Below are 7,388 nucleotides of genomic sequence, written 5' to 3' on the forward strand. Positions count from 1 at the left end.
GTTGCAGGAGGGGGTTAATGAGAGACCCTTAAGTCATCTATGTTTAACCCAATAACCAGCTCAGATGACAATCACAGATGCAAGTGAGCTCCAGAAAGAAGGACAATGTCAGCTGGGGACAAGGAGCCAGGGTGGAGGTGATGTCACCAAAGGTCCCCTAAAGCCTGACCCTGAAGCTGAGCCTAAAGGGGGGAGAGGCCCATCTCCCCAGGCCTCCAGGCCTCCAGACCTCCGCCCAGCAGAGTAGCCTCAGTAGAGATCATGGGTGTCTGAGACTGACTAGACCACCTTGTCCCTGCTTGGATTCATAGTCACTCTATAGAGCCAGGTCCAGTTAACACACATGGTTTCACCTCTCCTCAACAAGGCATCACACTTAAATTCGTTTTCTCTCACCGCTGTGGGCTGAAAATCATTTCCTTCACAAAGCAAAGCGCTGAGAAAGTCAGCTTCGTCTCCATCATGAGATGGCCAATAGAGAACTTGACTCGAAACAGTGTGTGGTTGAAAGTGATCGGAAAGGACAAGCTATTCGTCGTAAAGCTATGATGCCTATTCTTGGGAATGACGGGGAAGGGGACCTGAGTCACTGCTGATTAAGCACCAACCATAAATCAGATGTTTCTTTTAATCAAAATGTAAGGAAATTTAGGTGATTTTCCTAATGGCCTGAGAGCCAGAACTGACGGTTGAAGCTGGCCCCTAACAGCCCCTGGATTGTCACTGAATGCCTTCAGGACCTCTGAGGGCATTGGGAGCACACCTGGTCTCTCTGATTTGTCCTTGAGCTTATACCCTCACCTGTCAATCATAGTTCTCCACTTTGATCCAATGCTATGATTTGCTGCAGGTTCTGGCTATCCCCAGTGCTTGAGGTATGGTGCGCTCTGTCCCTTTTGGGTTCGTGTTTGGAAACCTGGTCCCAGCATGGTGTGATTCAAGAGGCTAAGGAGACTCTCAGAGGTGTGGCTTCCTGAGAGGTCTTAGGTCTGGATTGATATGTTCCCCTCAGAAGGAATTAAGGTAGTTCTCGTGGGACCCCGACTGTCCTCACAAGACCAAGTTATCATAGAACAAATAAGCTAAGGGCAGCAGAGTGTTGGAGCACTCGCCTGCTATGCACAAGGTCCTAGATTCCAAACCCAGCACCATCAAGGGTGATCCCTCCAGCTCCCTCGGTTCCTGGTTTGTGGGCAGTCTCTTCCTGTCACTCAATCCCACCATGATGTCACCACTACAGTGAGTGGTCATCAAGACCACAGCCATGTCACATGCACTTTAAGCCCCTTCAACATGGAACAAAACAAACCTCTCCCATTTGTTGTAGAAACAGAAAGTGGACCTGTAAACATGTCACCTCCAGGCCTTTACCCATCTCGTCCCCTCTGAAACCATCCCCGGCCCCTCCCTTCCCCAGCTTATGCCCCTGAATCTCACTCACCTCATGAGCACCTTCTCCATCTCCCAGGCCTGCTGGTGCCAATCTGGGGTTATTTGGTATAATGTCCTGAACTCTGCCGTCCCGTGTCTACACAGCATGATTGCCTTTTCCTCGATTAACCGTGAGGTCCTGAAGAACACAGCTGAGTCTCAGCTATTTCTCCACTTGACCCTGAAGCACGGTGCCTGGCACAGAGGAAGGTCTCAAGTACCGTGCATGAATGGCCCTTATTGTAGAGCTTGGAAAGCAGGGGACTGGTGTGACCAACAGCCGGCCTTCTTGACCAGGCCCGAGCAAACTTCTGAGAGGGCAATCAAGACACGTTTGCTTAGCTTTCATGACAAAGCACACCCCGTGGAGAAGCAGGCACAAGTGCCAAGATAGGGTATCCCTTCCTTGGGCACATCCAGCCTTCTGGGGGGTGTGGACTTCTGGGGAAAACTGGGCATTTGGCCTCTCGAATGACTGAACAGAACTCTCTCTCTCTCTTTTAGACATTTTTGGGAAAGGAAAAGTACTGTGCCTACAGGCATGGCTTCCTGGAAGTTCCCAGCAACTGATTTTTCTAGATGTTTCCCAGTTCTTCCAGAATCTTGATCATTGTTTAAAACTGACTTTTCCCAAAGCGAAAGACTTGGGAGAATCGCAGAGCAATTAGACAGCACTGAACTCTGCCTCCTTCCCAGGCCCACACAAGGATTTGCAGCTGAACCGGCCCAGGGAATGACCTCCCTGGCCTCTGCTTCTGGGGACTGCTGAATGCAGGCAGGAAGGTTAGATACAGCCTTCCTTCTGTGTTCCTACATGACTGTCATGTGGATTCCAGACACAAAGGGAGACGGTAACCCCAGTGTTCCTGTACTACCCTGGGAGGGGTGGGAGGGGCCCATGTGGAGAGACGCTGCCCTCTCTGGAAACAGCCACTTCTCTGTGTTCTCATCGCCGGGACAAAATGCCCCAGTAAAACCTGGGCAGAAGGATTTGTTTAGGCTCATGGGTTTGCAGATTTCCACGGTCATCGGGCTCTGTGGCTGTGAGCCTCAGAGCATCATGGCAGAAGAAAGCTATTCACATCATGACATCTAGGACGAGGAAGGGCCTCCAGGGAGGAGGCCACATCCTTGGTGACTCACTTCCTCCAGGTCTCATTCCTCCCTTCCCACCACCACCAATGAGGCCACCATGTTGTGAATCCTTCAAGGGATCAATTGATTGATCTGATCAGAGCCATCGAGAGCCAATCCCCTCACCAAAACCCACCAGGCAGGGACCATGCCTTTAACTCATGAACCTTTGAGACACTTCTCACCCAAACCACAACAGCCTCTTATGTGTAGAGATGGTGTCCATCAGCTCAGAAGGGATGCCAGAGGCCAAAGAGGTAGGAATTCTTGTTGGAGGAGCTCAAGTCTATTAACAGCCTGCCCCAGGTTCCAAAGAGAACCCTTTATCCTGTACTCCTTACTCCCGACTGACAGTGTTCTCCAGTGTGCCATAAACACCCCTGGCTTCACTCATTCAACAGACCTTGGTTGAGTGTCTCCCCCCATGGCCAGGCCCTGTATATGGTATGGCTTTCTCCTCAGTCTGACCTCACCACTGAGATGGGAGCCTTTGGGGCACTAAACAGGGCTTTTTCTGGCCCCACTAGCTGTGCCGTGGAAGATGACAGATACAAAGCAAGTGATCTAGCGAGTGGGTGGCAGCCTCCATCAAGCAGAGGAAATAGATTCTTGAACTATTTAGATGGAGGATTTGACAGCCCCAGGTGCTTGGTTAGGGAATCCCGTAGCTCCCGGTCTACAGACCTCTGCTTCTCGGGTGTTCTGCCTGTCACTCCCACTGTGTTAGGCAACTTTCTGTTACTCTAACTACCAGAGTTCATCGGCTTTTGAAGAACAAAGGTTTGGTTGAGCTCACAGTTTGGAGGTCTCAGTCTCCGGTTGGCCCTGCTGCTTTGGGCAAAGCAATGCATCATGGTAGATGTATAGGGCCAAGCAAAACCAGTTCAAGCCAATCACCACAGGAGCTGAAGTGCAGAGAAGAGCAAGCAGCTAGGTTTTCTAGTCCTTTGAAGGACAGGTTCTCAGGGACCAGAATTCTCAGTAAACCCCACCGCCTAAAGATTCACAGTCCCCCCAACCGGGTAGTAAGCGCTACACTTTTACCCAAACACCTCTGCAAGACACTTAGATCCAAACTATAGTACCCACTTTACTCCAAACTCCTGGAAAATGCCTTGAAAGTCTGGCTATTTTATATGGCCTAACATAACTGTTGATGCTCAAGAAATACCAGTTGCGTGCACACACAAATTACGTTAAAGCCTTATTTTTTTTTATTTTAGATATTTTCTTTATTTACATGTGAATTTCTCCATTCCCAGTTTCCCCTCCAAAAAACAAAGAAACAAACAAAAACAACAAAAACAAACCCCTGTTGCCTCCCCCTTCCCCATGCCTGCCACCCCGCCCTCTCCCACTTTCTGGCCCTGGCATTCCCCTACACTGGGGCACAGAACCTTCACAGGGCCGAGGTCCTCTCCTCCTATTGATGATCGATTTTGCAATCCTCTACCATACACATGCTGCCTCAACAATCAGACCCCTCCATGTTAAAGCTTTATTAATTACTAACTTCTGATCCTCACAGAGCCAAGGAGCCTAAGGTAAGGTGGGGTCTTTCTCACCAACAAGCGGCAGGGCCAGAGGGCAAAGGGGAATGCACAGCAACAGAAATGAGCTTTCTCCTGCCCTGGCTTTGTGTTGGCTGTGTGATCCTAAGCAACTTATTAGCCTCTCTTGACTTCTGCTCTTTGTTCATGCACTCTGCCGGTTGAGGTATGAGCTCAGAGATGTTTATCCTCCGCAGGCTCTTCACCGAGACCCAGGTCATTTCAACGGCTCAAAGCAAACCACAGCTGGAAGATAAAGTGCCCCTGACATTAGGAGATTGCCTATAATATACAAGATTAATGTATTCCCTAAGATTTTATTAATTTTTTTTTTTTTTTTTGGTATGCAGAGGTGTTGGTGGGTGGTTTAAAAAAGAATTCTGCTTCCCTAGGTAGATGGTACCGGATGCCCCAGTTTCCACAAATAAAACCCTTCATTTCTCCCAGTTTTGAATAGTCAAAGGCTGCTTCTCTGGGGACAGAGCAGCTAATTGGGGGGGCGGGGTAGATATAAAAACTCCATTTAAGGAGAGAGCATTTTCCATGAAAACTAATGCTAACCGTTACCCTCACCACCACCACCACGAAGGTGGGGGAGATGTAATGTGGAGAAGAGGGCACTTTTAAAACTTTACAGAGAGAAACGCCCACACCGTCAGGTGTTTGCAATGACTTTGCAGCAATGGACTTTTTTTTTTTTTTCCATTTTGAAATCTAAAGCAAGTTTTTCTGCTGAGAATCCCAGGAAAGATAGTTCAAAAGTCAGAACCAGTACTCATAAACCTCCCAGGCTTGTCCCTGAAGTTCACGTTCTCTGATAGGAGAAGCCATTTCTAGTTTTATTGTATGTCTATTGTCTACCTGCGCAGCTGGCATTTAGTCCTTCCTGTTGCCAAGGAACCCAGTCAAGAGCATTTATAACCTCATTCATTCACCCTTCCCAGCAACTCCTCGGGAGAGGTGCTGTTATGGTCTTGATGTTAGAGATGAGGAAACTAAGGCCAGAAAAGTTTCCCAGAATTCCCAGGGTCCCTGGCGAGCTTTAACCAGGTAGAGACTCAAGCCTAGGATCTGGCTGCAGAAGCTCCTGGATCTTCATGTTCTGCTATGGCAGCTTTGAACTAGGCAGCTCCCAGTCGGGGTTGTTTAAGGCAGAGTCCCTCTCTAGGGAGCACTTTGGCTGATTCCTGGCCTTAGCTCAATAAGACCAAGAGGGCAAGCTCACCTCCAGGTCAGGAACAAAGGACTCTACATACATCCAAGGGAGATCCCCACATCTGATGCCCAAGCATCCCAAGTAGCTTCACGTCATTAGGACACCTCAATGGGGCCTTTGAGTTTGTACATGGCATAAGGAAGGGATACTGCACGCATGATGGTGAGCACATTACTGGCACTTTTGTCTTACTGTGCATCTGCACACACTAAACCAGCTGTGACATTACTGGGGGCTAGATTCTTAAGGGACCATCAATGAACATATAGTTTGTTGCTAACCAACAAGTTATATGGTGTGTGACTTTGTTCCTTGCAGTATAAGTGGATTTTCACGTAGATTCCTTTAGGGCAAAGGAAGAAGCCATTAAGCCAGTAGCAAGTCCCAGATACTTGATGTGATGACTCCTCTGCTGTTATCTGTCCTACAACGATATGATCTGTCAACTTTCCCTCCTTGCTCTTCACCCGGACCCTCAGAAGAAACCTGGCAGCTTCTGCCTGGACTCCGAATGCTGCCTGGATGAAGTCATGGACCACTCATTCTTTCATCAGCATGAGCCTGCATACTGGGTGGAAATGTGAGCATGTGGGGAAAGCCCCATCCTACCACCCAGCAGTTAGAGCAACTGAGTCGGGAAGCAGACAGACACAGGAGAAGAGAAGCCTTGTTCCAGGGCCCATGTCCATCCAGCCCGATGGAGCTATGGAGGGCTTCGGCCTCACAATCACTGGAACTGCATATATCACAGAGGAAAATGTGTGTATGCTTTAAAGTGCTAGATATATCATGAAGTCCTAGAATCCAGAACCCAGCCCTGCTCTGTGTCTCCAGAGTTCCTCTGTCCCAGCTGCTGATACATCTCCCCCCTCCATCATCGACTATCTGTGCCCCTTCCCTTGATGTCCTCCAACCTCCTCCCTAGGAAAGTGATCTTAAATCATCATTAGAAAAGGTTGCTTGGAGTCCACTTTGGTATGTCTGCAGTTCCTATCATGTATGATTCCCCCCCCAACCCCATCTCCTTCACCCACTCGGTTCTCCCAGGTTCCTTTCCTGTTGGTTCTTCAAAAGAGCTGCTTACATACAAACTCTTCAAAGCCTCCCTCGGATGTTTGAGAGGACTGGGGATGTGGTTTATGCTGTAGAATACTTGCAGAACATGCATGAAGCCCTGGTTTCCAGCCCTAGTGGTTCCACACTCTCCTGGGAAGAGAACTGATACATCACAGAACCATATTTATCGAGGAGGGAAGACACAGATCAGTTGTTACCACAGCATGAAGCAAACGGATCCAGACACTGCAGTGTGAGCTGTAGGGGTCTGTTGGCTAACAAGTCCCAATGCTGGTGATGGAACCTAACAGAGGCCAAGGTGAAGATCTGCCTTGGAAGCTGAGAGGACAATACATAAGGGGAGCCCCCAAGGACTGGGCGTGTTTGGTCACACACTTTAGAGTGGATAGCTCTAACAGACCAATCGATCCATTTTGGGGGTGGATGTTCAAGCTAGTGATTAGGAAGGGAGTGCTGTGTCGCAGGATATTTGGTTACACTGTGAACCCTAAGACTGTGTGCCCGTCCCTAGCACACACCTTTAATCAAAGAGCTTTGTGTTTATTGTAAACAGGATTAAATAAAGTCAACCATAGATCAAGAAGTGGAGCGAGCAACCACATGACAGGGATAGACATAAGAAAATTAAACTGACAGAGTAAGAGGAAGTCAGGGGGACGGATAGTGAGACGCACAGGAAGTAGAAGGGAGGGACATTCAGCTTGAAGGGTTTTGAGCTGGTGTGGAGAAGGAGGGCTTTTTCCTTTTGGGATGTTGGCTGAGGAGGAAGATCAGCCGGGTGCTTTCTCTGCTTCTCTGAGGCTCTCACCATCTGGCTCCCTATTCTTCACTGGTAAATCGAATCGGACATTTAAGACACTATTAAGAGCAACAGTGAGGTTCCCCCTACTAATTGGCTGTCAAGTTCCACACACTCCTTCCTCCGCCTGGAGTTCCTCTTCTCTTGGCTTTCTTTGGTGAACTCCTAGAGGTTGTTCTCC

At 48.7% G+C, this 7,388-nt stretch overlaps 1 long non-coding RNA gene across 3 annotated transcripts in view; it reads left to right on the forward strand.

Moving 5' to 3' along the window:
• The window catches only part of LOC116079694, a 7,262-nt gene extending 966 nt beyond the window's left edge, over positions 1-6,296 (forward strand). Inside the window, exons 2-4 of one of the 3 annotated variants that reach the window (XR_004114125.1) lie at positions 851-1,023; positions 1,936-2,214; positions 5,811-6,296. This is a non-coding gene — a long non-coding RNA (uncharacterized LOC116079694). Of the gene's footprint in view, positions 1-850; positions 1,024-1,935; positions 2,823-4,312; positions 4,429-5,810 lie in introns of those variants that run through there. The other 2 variants (XR_004114123.1, XR_004114124.1) reach the window with 2 other exon arrangements.
• Positions 6,297-7,388: the final 1,092 nt, after the last annotated feature.

This window comes from Mastomys coucha, unplaced genomic scaffold (genome assembly GCF_008632895.1).
Source record: "Mastomys coucha isolate ucsf_1 unplaced genomic scaffold, UCSF_Mcou_1 pScaffold6, whole genome shotgun sequence".
NCBI lineage: Eukaryota > Metazoa > Chordata > Mammalia > Rodentia > Muridae > Mastomys > Mastomys coucha.